General features: G+C 42.7%; 1 protein-coding gene and 1 long non-coding RNA gene across 3 annotated transcripts in view; both read left to right on the forward strand.

Annotated features, from left to right (window-relative positions):
• LOC120438424 (myelin-oligodendrocyte glycoprotein-like) overlaps nt 1-15,007 on the forward strand; it is a 357,354-nt gene that overhangs the window by 138,025 nt on the left and 204,322 nt on the right. The window lies entirely within an intron of this gene.
• On the forward strand, nt 9,589-10,421 carry LOC120438439. Its single transcript, XR_005611903.1, has 2 exons — nt 9,589-9,641; nt 9,759-10,421. It is a non-coding gene; the product is annotated as an uncharacterized LOC120438439 (long non-coding RNA).

A 15,007-nucleotide genomic window follows, 5' to 3' on the forward strand; every position in this document is an offset into this window, starting at 1 on the left:
ACCTCTGAACCACACGACGCCTCCCTGCATCTAAAAGCTGTTAGTCAGGATGAGATGTTGTTGTGATCGCTCACAGTTTACCTGTGAGATCTTTGTAAATATTGTCTTTGTTTCTGAAGGAAACACCTTTAGTCTGTTTGTATTTGGAGTGCAGATCTGGGCGTCCATCACTTTAACCTGCACACGTTTAGTTATTGAGTGTAGTTGATGTTTGGCAGCATTTTATAAGTGACAGTTCATGAACGGTGCAGGAACAGAGGACGCCTGACCATCCTACCTGTGTCAGTAAGAAAACTTTCATCACAACTTCACAACTTAACACAACTGAAACCTGAATTCTGTGTTGCATAGTTTACTAACAGTGTGTGCTAACACTGAAGTTAGCAGTTTGTTTCCTAAGAGCTGCTGGGACAAACCACAGTGAGCGGCTACAGAGTTTTAGTTAAGGTGGTTCTAATATGTGACCTGTTGAATTATTTACAGGGATTCGCCTAAAGGAGGTAGAATAACACTGGACTTCATCGTGAGAATATGATTCGGGGTAAGAGGCTCTAAATTTGGATCATTTAGGTTCTCTACTGTTAATGGCCTGCTATTCACAATAGCCATAACTTCATAAAGAAACGTTCTGAGTGAGGAACTGAAGTGTGATCCAGAATAGAAGTTAAAACACTTCTAATAGTTCTAATTTGCCTCTCCCAAACACCTCCCATGTGGCTTGAAGAGGGGGTGTTCAAAACAAACTCACATCCGTATTGTTTCAACTGTTCTTTGTCAAAATCCTTTATTGCATTCAAAAACTCTCCCTTAGCACCGACAAAATTAGTACCTTGGTCACACCTGATTTGTCTTACATGTCCACGAATAGAAATAAAACAACGTAACGCATTCATAAAGGCATCAGTGGTAAGGTCATCCAACATTTCAATATGTATTGCCCTCGAACACATACATGTAAAACGAAGACCATACCTTGTAAGTTCTTTTCTACCTTCTTTTACATAAAAAGGTCCAAAACAGTCAATGCCACAGTAGGAGAATGGGGGTGTTGGTTCCATTCTATCCTCTGGTAGATCGGACATCCGTTGATCTTGAGTATGTCTCCTGTACTTTCTGCAGGTTGTGCACTTGTAGATGTGAGAAGCAACTGCATTGCTGCATCCTGTGATCCATAGTCCATTGGAGCGCAGCTCGCTGACAGTTATTCCTCTTCCTTGATGCTGCATCTTTTCTTGGTAGTGTTTAATGAGTAAAGACGACACGTGACTTGATTTGGGAATAATGGCAGGATGTTTGATATATGGGTGCAGAGTTGCTCTTGTTAAACGTCCTCCCACCCTGAGCACTCCTTGCTCATCAACAAATGGACTTAGGCTGTACAGCTTGTGTGTCTTATCCTTCAGTTGAATGTCCTTTCCTCTAGTTAAATCCTTGATTTCTTTGCTGAATGTGTTTTCTTGTGCAAGTTTTATTATGAACAGTTCCGCCCTTTGTCTGTCCTCAACACTTGTGTTTTCACCTTTTGTTTGGGTGAGTCCTTTAAAATCCTTCACAAATTTCTGTAGACGAGCAATAGCTTTAACCACTCTTCTCCAGTCTGAGAATTTGGTGAGACGGTCTAGTATTGTTCTCCTTTCTTCTACTTTGGTGTTGAACACATGTATTGTTTTTAGCTCTGGATCATTGGGCTTGACTTCCGTAAACTTGCCATTTTCAACGGGTAGCTCGCTTTGCCACAAAAACTCTGGACCTTTAAACCAGTTAGAGTTGAGTAGCTGTTGGACAGTAGCTGAGTCCTCTTGATGCATGGTCTGCGGGATTACTTTCAGATGGTACATGATGCCACTGTCGTGGGTCTGTGAGTGACCGTATCCTTCGAATCCTATTTGCCACAAACACGTGAAATCTCTTTGCATCATTATTCACATATCCCAACACTACCTTGGAATCTGTCCAGAAGTGTTCTTCAAGATCACTTATCTCCAGTTCATTTCTTAACATTGCACTTGTTCTTGCTGCAACTACTGCAGCCGTTAATTCAAGTCTAGGGACAGTAGTGACCTTGGTTGGGGCTACACGTGCCTTTCCCATGACCAGGGCACAATGAATATCACCCTTTGATGTTACTGTTCTTAAATAACTACACTCTCCATAGCCTGTCACACTAGCGTCTGAAAAATGGTGTAATTCACAATGTGCAATGTCTGTGTTTGCAGGTAAGACATGTCTTTGAACTTTCACCTTTGACAGGTTTTGAAGATCTAGGAGCCAGGATTCCCACTGTGTGCGGAGCTCATCTGAGAGTGGCTCGTCCCATCCAACCTTCTCTTGACATAGCTGTTGCAGGATTTGCTTTCCTCTTAGGATGACCGGTGCCACAAATCCCAGTGGGTCATACACTGATGCTATTGTGCGCAGGATTCTTCTTCTTGTCATTGGGTGCTCTTTTACAGTTATTCTGAACTGAAACTCATCAGCAGAAACGCACCACTGAACACCAAGTGCCCTTTCCATTAATGGCTCTCCAAGCGCCAGATCTAAATCCTTAATACTTTCGGCACACTCTTCTCTCGGCAATGACTTCATCACATTTTCACTGTTTGATACGAACTTGTGTAATCTTAGTTTACCTGTGCTACACAGTTCTCTTGCCTCTTTGACTAGTTTTATGGCTTCTGCTTCTGACATAACACTAACAAGTCCATCATCTACATAAAAGTTCCTTTGAATGAACCTTACAGTGTTTGGAGTGAACTTTCCCTCACCTTGCGTGGCTAGATGTTTTAACCCAAAGTTGGCACAGCCAGGAGAAGAAGCAGCGCCAAAGAGATGAACCTTCATTCGAAAGACTGAGGGTGGAACGCTTAGGTCACCATGCTCCCACCATAGGAAGCGTAAGTAGTCCTGGTCTTGAGGTGTTACATGGAACTGGTGAAACATGCGTTCCACGTTGCACATTACAGCAATGGAGCCCTTCCTGAACCTACAGAGCACTCCCACCAAAGTGTTTGTGAGGTCAGGCCCTGTAAGCAGGTGCATGTTCAGCGAAGTGTCTTGATATTGTGCAGAGCAGTCAAAGACTACACGTATCTTGCCGGGCTTCTGAGGGTGGTATACCCCATGGTGGGGGATATACCAAACAGGGGCATTACAGAGTTCTTTCTCCGGCACTTTCTCTGCATCACCACATGCTATCATGTTCGCCATAAAATTTGCATAGTCTGTGTAGTACCTTTGGTCCCTTTTGAATCTGCGTTCGAGACTACTTAAACGTTGCATTGCACTTGGCATGTTATTGGGAAGATCTGGCCTGTCGCTTTTGAAAGGCAGTGGCATTTCATAGTGTCCATCTAGCTTTTGCTTTATTCCTTCTTGTAGCTTTGTAAGAAAGCGGACATCTTCTTGTGAAATGCTTGTCTCTTCCACTGCTCTCTCTGTAAAGTCTGATTCAAGTGCTTTGATTACATCTGGAAATGTTACTTCCTTTACTTGTGTCTTGCAGATGTAATGAACCTTATTCTTTAGTTTGGTGAGTGGCTCAGTCTCTGGTATAACTTGTTTTACAATGATGCGGTGACTTACTCCAATTACATCATTACCCGTTTCACATGAATCACAGTAGCTGATGATGCTCCAACCCAAATCTGTTCTCTGAGCGTACGGCTGGTTTTCTTCACCACATACAACCTCTCTGGGCATTAAGGCTTGTGTGCAGTTGTACCCTAACAGGAGTCCTATTTCACAGTCCAAAGGGGGGGCAATATGTTCAGTGAGATGCTCCAGATGTGACCATTCCCTTGCAGTGTCTGGAGTAGGAATATGACTACGATTAGCGGGTATAAAGTCTCGTGAGTAAACAACTGATACAGTGAGTTTCTTCTTGGAAAACAGTCCTCTTATTTGCAGAACTTCAAGTTTTGTGCAGGGTACAGTGGTTTTCTTGGATGACATTGTAGATAGATTGAGCTTAACTTGAGTTTTGGTTGTGTCCAAGTTATTTGCTACTTCATTAAGAATAAATGAAGAATCACTCTGTGTGTCCAGCAGAGCGTAGATAAGTACTTCTTTACTTGGCTCATTTTGTGTGGATACGTAAACTGGGACTATTGCAGATGTCTGTGTGTTTTTACTTTCATGAGTCACTCTATTAGATGTGGTCTCATTGACTGTGTCTTGTGACTGTGTTACCTGATGCTGGATTTCCTTCAGTTCACTTACTTGGGAGATCAGAATTGGTGCACATGTTCCAGGTTGTTTCCCATATATAGTTGGGTGTGTTAATATGCTCAGCATGTGCAGCAGATGTCAGGTTTTGTATTGTTGATTGTTATTTATGCTTAGAAATATCTACCCATATATGCTTAGAGTTTTATAATCAGGTGTAGAGTGGTAGAGGTTTTGATCCTTAATAGTCTGCAAACTTTGTGTGCATTCCAGAGCACTCTTGCATTCTTGGAGCATGGGAGAGGTCGTATCTTGTCTTATTGTTTTATGGTAGGATAAACGTGTTTTAGTCTAAGTGCCTTTTGTTTAGATGGACAGCTTTGGGGAGTCTTCCTGGGGTCACATCTTGACCCCACACACACACAGATACACACACACACACACACACACACACACACACACACACGCACAGTGTATTCTTTGTTTACATGCATACCTATGTAAGATGTTATATGTTAATGACCCTATGCATATTCATGTAACCACAATAAAAGAGCAGTGTTATGGGAGAGCGGACGAGAGCAACTGGGGTCAAGCGAAGGAACGGCGCCTGTCCGGTTCTCTCCCGTGCACGGAAAACATAAAGAACTTTGCTTACTCGTGTCTTGCTATGCTGTGTAATAAAATTGTCTTCAACATTCCAGTGAATAGGTTCAAGCTACAAACCTATCAGCAGACATAACAGTCTTTCTCTGTGGTTCTGTTAAACATGTATCTGTATCAAGCATTGTCCATCTCTTTTCTCGGCTCGTGTATTGTTTTCTTCCGTCTTCCAGGTCGGATAGCGTGATGAGCCGTTGCCAGTAGTGAGATGCCAGTTACCACCTGAGAACACGTCATGCTTGAGGTTGGTCACACCCAAATGTATCAGTGAGCCTAGAGTTGGTCAGTGGCAGGAGAGAATGAGACTGCAAGCTGAGCTCAATCAGCACTCCTCCCTCGCCACTGGACCCACTGACACCGGGGGAGATTCCCCTTACACTTGTGCATCTCTAGTGGTCTCGGCTTCAAACTTTCTTGCAGTGGCTCTGATGAATCCAGGATGGTCTCTCTGCAATTTTACAGGCTGTGGGTGTGGTCAATAACACTTGGTATGGGCCCTCCCAGTGGGGTAAACTAAAATATTTCCTCTGGAGCACCTCTTTAGGACCCAATCACCTGGTTTCAACATGCAAGAGACTGGAGAAGAGTCATATGGCAGTTTATTGTTCAAAACAATATCCTTATTTTCTAATAGTTTTGTCATCCATTCTGCCAGAGTTGTTTCTCTGACAGATTTGTCTAAAGGTTTACTTGTCACTGGGAGTGGAAAAGGTCTCCCATGAACGACCTCAAATGGTGTAAGTTTTTGAGAGCCTTGTGTTAATCTCATCCACATTTTTACTAGGCCTATGCAGATCAGGCCATGGTCTTCCGGTTTCTTCCATGCATTTTCTGAGTCTCTGTTTTATGGTGCCGTTAGTTCTCTCCACTAACCCTGCACTTTGTGGGTGATAAGCACAATGGTTTCTTATGCTGAATCCTAGTGCTTCAGAGACTTTACTGATCTGACTTTACTGATCTGCGTCGAGTGCGTTACAGGACGCACTCGACGACGCAGACTGGGACATGTTCAAAAACAGCTCCGATGATGACGTCAACGTGTTTACGGAAGCGGTGGTGGGATTCATCGGGAAACTAGCGGATGATACCGTGGAGACAAAGACTATCACAACGTTTCCCAACCAGAAGCCGTGGGTGGATAAAACCATCCACGACGCTCTGAGATCTCGCACCACTGCCTACAACACGGGACTCGCGACGGGGGACATGGACCCGTACAAAGCCGCGTCATATGACGTGCGGAAGGCGGTGAAAGAGGCGAAGCACCGCTACGGGAGGAAACTAGAGTCACAACTCCAACAGAGTGACTCTAGGAGCCTGTGGCGGGGATTAAGGACAATAACGGACTATAAAGCACCAACAACCGGTTTGACGAACGCGGACGTGACTCTGGCAGACAAGCTGAACACTTTCTATGCTCGCTTCGAGGCTGCAGCTAAGGACTCCAACGATGCTAGCGCTAGCGGCGCTAACGGCTGCAGATAGGAAGATACTGCCAACACCGGAAACGTGCTCGTCATCTCTGAGCATGACGTGAGGAGAGCCTTCAAGAGAGTGAACACTAGGAAAGCAGCAGGACCAGACGGCATCTCAGGTCGTATCCTCAGAGACTGCGCATACCAGCTAGCACCTGTGTTCACTGAGATATTCAACATCTCTTTATCTCAGTCGGTGATCCCCACATGCTTCAAGGAGTCCATCATTGTTCCTGTCCCGAAGAAACCACACCCTGCTTATCTCAATGACTATCGCCCTGTAGCCCTCACCTCAGTAGTGATGAAGTGCTTTGAATGCCTGGTCAGAGACTTCATCATTTCTTCACTACCAGACACACTGGACCCACTACAGTTCGCTTACCGTTCAAATCGTTCCACAGACGATGCCATCTCTCATCTCCTCCACACATCACTCACTCACCTGGACACCAGAAGGGGGAATTATGTTAAAATGCTCTTCATCGACTACAGCTCTGCATTTAACACCATAATTCCCTCCACACTCACCACCAAACTGGAGCACCTGGGACTCAGCTCATCTATGCGTCAGTGGATCTCCAACTTCCTAACTGGCAGACCACAGGCAGTAAGGATGGGCGGACATATCTCAGCCTCCACCACTCTCAGCACTGGAGCCCCCCAGGGGTGTGTTCTGAGCCCCCTGCTGTACTCTTTGTACACATATGACTGTGTGGCCACTACCAGCTCCACCACCATCATCAAGTTTGCTGACGACACCGTCGTGGTGGGCCTGATCTCTGACAACAACGAGACGGCCTACCTGAAGGAGGTTAGGAATCTGGAGACCTGGTGCCAGAGGAACAACCTCCTTCTAAACGTCAGTAAAACAAAGGAGTTGATAGTGGACTTCAGTACTAAGCAGGAGAGGAACTACCAGACCCCCGTCATCAACGAGTGCCCAGTGGAGAGAGTGGACAGCTTCAAATACCTCGGAGTTCACATCACGCAGGACCTGTCATGGTCCTGTCACATCAACACCTCTACCACCTCAGACGCTTGAGAGACTTCCGACTGCCCTCCAAGGTGCTCAGGAACTTTTACTCGTGCACCATAGAGAGCATCCTGACGGGAAACATCTTAACCTGGTTCGGGAACAGCACCATGCAGGACAGACGAGCTCTACAGAGGGTTGTGCGATCAGCTGAGCGCACCATCCGCTCCGAGCTCCCTGACCTGCACTCAATCTACAGCAGGCGGTGCTGGACCAAGGCCAGGAAGATCGTGAAGGACCTCAGCCATCCCTACAACGGACTGTTCTCTCTGTTGAGGTCAGGAAAGCGATTCCGCTCCCTGAAGACCAACACAGAGAGACTGAGGAGGAGCTTCTTCCTGCAGGCGATACGGTCTCTCAGTCACACCACCACATAGAACGGTCCCACACACATGATTCTTACACACACACACTGGACAGTCTGGACTTTGTTTACACTTAATCACTTTAAGCATATTTGCACTGCACAAGACACCTACAATGTGGTTTGCACAACACTGGACATTATATTTCTTCATTTCCATTTAATACTTGTAAAATGCTGCTGTTATTGTATATATATTCATATTTCTTCATACATTCTTATATATTTCTATACTGTGTATTGTGTATTTTGCTGTACAGTTACCTTATTTTAAACTTTAATTCATATATATTTTATCTTATTCTTTCCCAGTTAAATTTACCCTTCATTCTAATTTGTGTGTACAGTTATTTTATTTTCAACAAATTCATATATATATTTTATTTTATTCCTTCCTAGTTAAATTTACCCCTTTTAATTTTCATATTTATTTCCTATCTTATTCATAGCCTTTTTTTTTTTGCCTTAGGTCACGAGCAGTTGTGTAAGCATTTCACTGCATATCGTACTGTGTATGACTGTGTATGTGACAAATAAAATTTGAATTTGAATTTGAATTTGAAAACTCAAGATTTCTTTTAAAACACTGAAACATTCATTATGATCCCTCAATTGTCTGTAGCTGTAGCAGCAGTTCATAAATTCCAGTTTAGTTACCACTCAAAGCAAAGAGTAGTGAGCCACATTAGTGAAGTCAGAGGTCAGAAATGCAGAAACTTGTCATTTGCCATGAGTGTGACTGCTATTGGTCCTATATTTGATATTGTGGTTTCTTGTCCTTTCAGATCATCACGTGGAGGTGAAGGTGGAGGAAGGCTCAGAGTCTGTCACCCTGCCCTGCAAAACAACACCTGACCCGCCTGAGAACACCAGAGTGGAGTGGACTCGCTCTGACCATGAACTCTTGATAGTTCAGGAGTATTCAAACAAAGGTGGCAAACTTATGAAACAGGACAAGTTTTACAGAGACCGAACAGAAATGAATGAAGACCTGCTGAGAACTTCAGTCTGACCCTGAAACAGCCCACAGAGAGACACAGGAGGATACATCTGCACCATCTACAGGGACAAAGACATCCTGAGACAGAAAGTAGTGCTGCACTATGTCAGAGGTCAGAGCAGGTGGACAGTCCTGACTCTCATCATGAATTAATTTTATCTGTCAGTCTCACCCATCAAACTCAGGGGGCTTGTGACCTGCTGATAAAAGATGAACGACAGTCAGAAATATACTGAAAATGTAACAAAGGCAGAGGTTAAGAGTAATTCAGGCTTTTCCTTGCATGTTATGTAGCTGATACCTGCTGTCTTGTGTGGTCTCCTGGTTGTCTGGGCTGTTGTCAGCTGCATGAGTGTTACTGCCTGCTACACAGATTTCCTCAGACGGACGTGATCTGACATCACATCTGTTAGTCTGGCGTCTGTCCACAGTCGAAGACTCTATGACTGAAGCAAAAATGTCTTTAAACGCCGCCAGAGAGCGTTTGACAGTCTTAGGAGTGATCAGTGACTTTGCTGTCAGAGGCACTGGAGCTCCTCCTAGAGGTTTTAATGAAACTGCCGTGTTGCCATTTTTGGGAAGAGCGAGTCTGGGAGATTTGCTCTGTTTAGACTGTTTCTTCCTTTCTTTTTTAGGTTCAGGCCTCTTGGGATGAAGCTGCTGAGGCTTTGAGGACATGTTCTCCAAATCTTCAGCTACGTTGTTGACATGCCACCATCCGCCCAGGGCTCTCCTTCTCCATGTGGCTGAATCTGCTTCCGTGAGCCGCTCCTTAAGTCGGCTTTGCGACACGGGCACTTTTGGTGTGACTGATAGTTTTCCAATAGGATCGTACTGATATCAGTGTGACTCTGAAAAACCCCACACAGGGAAACATTGGGAAAGACACGTTACGTCTGGAGAAAGGGAGACATAATCAGATCGAAAACAGTGATGTTCAAAGTAACAGTTTCTCGGGTGCCATTGTCTAGATATTGAACTTTGGTTTTATTATATTAATTTCCTCTTTATGATAAGATAGAATGAACTTTAATGTTCTCTTGTTTAACCTTCACCCAGGAGTACCCGAAGCTAGCGTGCAGCTAGCAGGCTGCACTCTGCTGGGACAGGACAAAGGACAAAGGCATTATGTTGTTTTTTCTGAATCTTTGGTTTTTATTTAGCCTTTTCTCTATTTTCTTCAGTGAGTCTTAGCTGCACACTGCCTTTGAAACACATGTTCAACAAGAAGCCACAGAAACCTTTATCACATTAAAGTCTCATTGTTTCTGTACCGATTTTCATGTATTCTCATGTGTTTGGCTCCCAGAGTGTCGATTCCTCCTTCTGTCTCATCTTCCTCTGTTCTCTGTTACCTGGTCTTTCAGAGTACTGTTAGGGTGATATTCTGCCAAGTGTGAAGTTGATGAGCTTCACAGTTACAACAGGTTAACATTTCTGAATAACATGATGAAAGTACAAGCATGAACATTTTAAACATGTTTTTATATTTATTTATATTTCAACAATATGTTTGAATGTTTTAATCCAGCAGTTTAAGGTCAGGCTCAGACTAAAGTCTGTGCTAAGACGACACCATTGCAAAATGTTCATTTAGTTTTTCAGAGGTGGGCTTTCTGCATCATTACCCTGTTGCATAATCTGAGTGAGCTAAAGGGCATGAACTGATAGCTTCATATTCTCCTTCAGGATTATCAGATAGGGAGCAGAATTCATGTTCATCAAGTGAGACAAATTGTCCAGAAGCAGCAAAGCAGCCCAGACCATCACACTACAACCGCCATGTTTGACTGTTGGTGTGATGGTCTTTTTATGAAATGCTGTTATTTTCAGTGCAGATGTAAGGGGACTAAGACTTTCCAGAAAGATGAGCCTTTTGTCTCGCCAGTGCACAGATTATTTTCCCAGAAGACTTGGGGATCATTGAGATCATTTTGGCAAATGTGAGATGAGCCTTCGTGATCCTTTTGGTCACCAGCAGTTCTTGTCTTGGGATTCTCCTGGTGTTTGAGGATGGAAGCAGGGTTCCTACAACTTCAGCAAAGTTAGATTTAAGACTTTTTTGTCACTCCGTATTTAACAATAACAAAATTCATTAAGAGTTAAATTCGTTAAGAGTTATAGACTAAACAGGGGTTAGAGGTCAACATGTTGAAGTTTGCGTGTGATCAGTGATGAGGGGTTTCTGTATTACCCCTGACATGCTATTTATTTTACAGTCAGCAGACTTCACCAAGTCTGAAAGACTTTCTTCAAAACATACAACATGCCTCATACACACTTACACTGCTGCTTTTATCCATGATGATTCTGGCTCACAGACAGGAAAAAAGAAAATCATGTCTTTGAATGTTTGAGACATTTTAATAACAATTAGTCTTATTCTGAATTTTTATGGATCTGATCTGAAGTCTGAGGTGTTTCTTTGGATGATGTTAAAGACGGAGTACTGTCTCCTCGGTAACCTGGACCTCTGAAGGTTTGGTTTTTTCTTACTAACATTAAAAACTGAAGAAAACCGCAGTTTTAATTTAACGATTCAGAGTCAGTATTTTGAAATCTTAAAATGTAAATTATGAACCTGCAAATCACCAAAATCGGTTCACTTCTATTACATCATATCTGGTTAGGTCCTGTCAGGGTACAGCTAAAAATCTAATACAAGACCTGGTCTGAATCAAAATCAGTACCTTCCTCCTGATTTATGTGTTTATTTATGTATATATGTATGTATTTATGTATTCTAGTCTTTTCCCCCTGTCCTCTGCCCTTCTGCCCTCTCCTCCAGGCTGTCCTCAGGCCTGTAAGATGCTGCTGTCATGTTGTCGGTCAGGTTCTTTCTGAAAGAAGCAAACATGAAGATCAGAACTGTCCTAAACACACAGACAACACACTGGTGAAACTGGAGCTAAAAGACCAAAAATTCAAAATAATAAAAAATTCAGCTCTCGAATAATTTCAGATTCACTTCTCACCATTCAGTTTCAGTTCTACAATTCAGTTTTTTGGGACTTACATCCGGTTCCGGTTCAAGCGCAGATTAATAGAACTACAGACTGATAGCGTTACTGACGGAATCTACAGCGTCTTGAGCTGAATTAAGACTTCAGAAGTCATTCGTCATGTCGAATGACCAGCGGATAAACTCTCAGGTTGGTAATAAATGTATTACATGTATAAGAACAAGTGTCATGTTAACAATTGATAGCCGTACAGTAACCTTTATGCTTATTGTAGCTGTTAGCTAAGAACGCTAATTTAGCCTAGTTTGCCCTGGATTTAGCTTTGACAAACAAATATGATCGACTGTTTCTAGTAGAATTCCAAAGTTGTCATCTTGTACCCTGTCAGAGCCTTGTATGCTTGCAGAGACCCCTACAGTAGGGAAACATGCAAAACAGTGTCCAAACCTTTGTGTTTTAGCTTTATTTATGTCTTACACAGCATCCCAACTCTTTAGCTAACTTAATAACTTTAGCTAAAGTGAATAGTTAGTCTAATTCATTAGTGCAGCGTTAGCTGGAGTGTTAGCAGAGTCTGTGCAGAGGGAGGGAATCATATGGTCTGGATTATGGAGAATGTGGTTTGATGAAGGTGACTATTTTGCATTCTCACCATCAGCTCTTCTCACTGATCTCTCAGTAAAGAAGAAGCTCCAGAGGATCAGAGTGAATCTGGACTGGAACAGAGGAAAGCTGTCGTTCTCTGATCCTGATACTAACACACACATACACACCTTCACACACACTTTCACTCACAGGATGTTTCCATACATTCAGACTGAGGATGAAGTGAAGATGTTGGCTGGTAAAGTGAAGGTGTGTCCGTTGAAGGTGTCAGTGTCAGTGGAGCAGATGAGTTGAGGATGATGATATTTCTAATGTTGTTTCCTGTCAGTGAATTGAAGCTGTTAAACTGCAGCTGTCCTCCTGCTGCCTCGTTGTTCCAAAGCTCTTTGTTTCTCTTTTAGTTCTCACTGTTTCTTTCTGTTTCTGCTGTCCACCTTTTCACATGGAAAATCATTTCACTGTTTCTCACTGAATGACTCCCCAAACTAGATTTGAAATTCTATCAAGTTTCTAATCATTACAAGTGATTCATGTTTCTATTTGATGTGTGTAAATGGAGATGATTTAGTTTGCTGGGATATGGACTGACATGTGTTGAATGGGAGGAGCAGTTTGTTGTTGTCTTCTTGTCTGTTTATGACAACAATAAATATATTGTTGAAACAATGATTCATGTTTAACTCCATATATGAAATGTTTCTGATATTTGAATTCTGTTTGATTAAAGACTTTCTTCATGACACAAATGAGATTTCAGTGTATTAATAGAACTAAATAAGCTCAGAGTTGAAAGGCTGGAGTATTATGTACGTGCTTCACTGTGAGTATCTTCAGGGGGATTCAAAGGAAACATCAAACTGCTGTAATGAGATAAACTAGTTGGGCTGAACACACTTATCTGTAGTTTGTCTCCATCCAGGATCATCAGAATATAATGAACATGTGTGAAGAGCCAAAAATGCTGCTCCCCTCTCAGCATGATGAGCTCCAGCCTTTGTTAACAGGACAACAGGAAACATGAGACAACTTTCAGAGACAGTAACCAACTGTGGCCACAAGATGGCAGCAGCTGATCTGAGATCCTTTATTGGACAGAACGACTCTGCTCTGTGACGTCATCAGAGAGACGGCCTTCACTTTGATAGATCTGACGTCATGTCTGCACTGCGATGATGAAAGCTGATAAACACATTGTTATTGATCCATGAAATCACCTCTGTCCTCTCAAGTGTAGCTGTTTACAGAGCTAAAGAAGTCCTTCATCATCAAAACAGACAAACATGGATTTTCTGTATTAAGTGACGTCATCCTCACTCTAACCTCTTACATACATTCTGTTCAGTTTTCCTGCTGTGAGAAATAAACTGTGTGCAAATATAAATGCAGGGAAACATCCATTAATCACAGGTGAGCCGTTTGTTTCTGACTCACATTAAATGAGGCTTCAGGTGTAAATACCTCAGAAGTGTTTCTGAGTTCAGTAGAACCAGACCCAGTCAACCATCATGGCATCCACAGCACTACACAATGCAACAGAAAGGCCTTCATCATCTGCTGAAGCACCTCTGAACCACGACGCCTCCCTGCATCTAAAAGCTGTTAGTCAGGATGAGATGCTGCTGTGATCGCTCACAGTTTACCTGTGAGATCTTTGTAAATATTGTCTTTGTTTCTGAAGGAAACACCTTTAGTCTGTTTTTATTTGGAGTGCAGATCTGGGCGTCCATCACTTTAACCTGCACACGTTTAGTTATTGAGTGTAGTCGATGTTTGGCAGCATTTTATAAGTGACAGTTCATGAACGGTGCAGGAACAGAGGACGCCTGACCATCCTACCTGTGTCAGTAAGAAAACTTTCATCACAACTTCACAACTTAACACAACTGAAACCTGAATTCTGTGTTGCATAGTTTACTAACAGTGTGTGCTAACACTGAAGTTAGCAGTTTGTTTCCTAAGAGCTGCTGGGACAAACCACAGTGAGCGGCTACAGAGTTTTAGTTAAGGTGGTTCTAATATGTGACCTGTTGAATTATTTACAGGGATTTATTTTTCATTTAAAGCATCATTTGTGAAGTTTTTATGAAGTTTAGTTCTTTTATGTTCTTTGTGTAACATTTAGATTTTCTTCTCTTGTGTTTTAATTCTTCAGGTTTCCTGTAACAGAGATGTAAACCACCGTTTTCTGATGGTGCTGCACTGTGACATAAACACTGCCACTTTATTAGGTACACCTTGCTGACTGCAGGTTATAACCCCTGCTGGAAACATCCCCACAGATTTTGATCCTTATTGCCATGACAGCACCACACAGCTGCTCCAGATGCTGCAGGATGCTGGTCAGGGCTCTGAAAGTGAAACTTTACTGAAAGTAATAAACCTGAGAGGAAATAAACTTTCGATCTAGCGGACACACGGAAAGAAGAAACAGGAAAACATGGCAGAGGCAACTGTTTCTGTTAGAATTGAAGAGGATGAACACCCTTGGCCTCATCTACAAAGCATGTTTCGCGTAAAAGCAGTACGAAGGAACAGCTTTATAATGCGGTGCCTTCAGTGTGAGCCAAAATATAAAAATATAGAGCAGAGCTGGGCTGTTCAAATCACAGACAAACAGTATCCCACATTCTTGATTTTTAGTTCACAAACACTTGTTGTAATGACTAACTACTCCTGACATTTTGGAGATGTTAGCTCTTTATACAGTAAAGTTACAGCAGGATACAAATAATATCAGGC

This window comes from Oreochromis aureus, linkage group 3 (genome assembly GCF_013358895.1).
Source record: "Oreochromis aureus strain Israel breed Guangdong linkage group 3, ZZ_aureus, whole genome shotgun sequence".
NCBI lineage: Eukaryota > Metazoa > Chordata > Actinopteri > Cichliformes > Cichlidae > Oreochromis > Oreochromis aureus.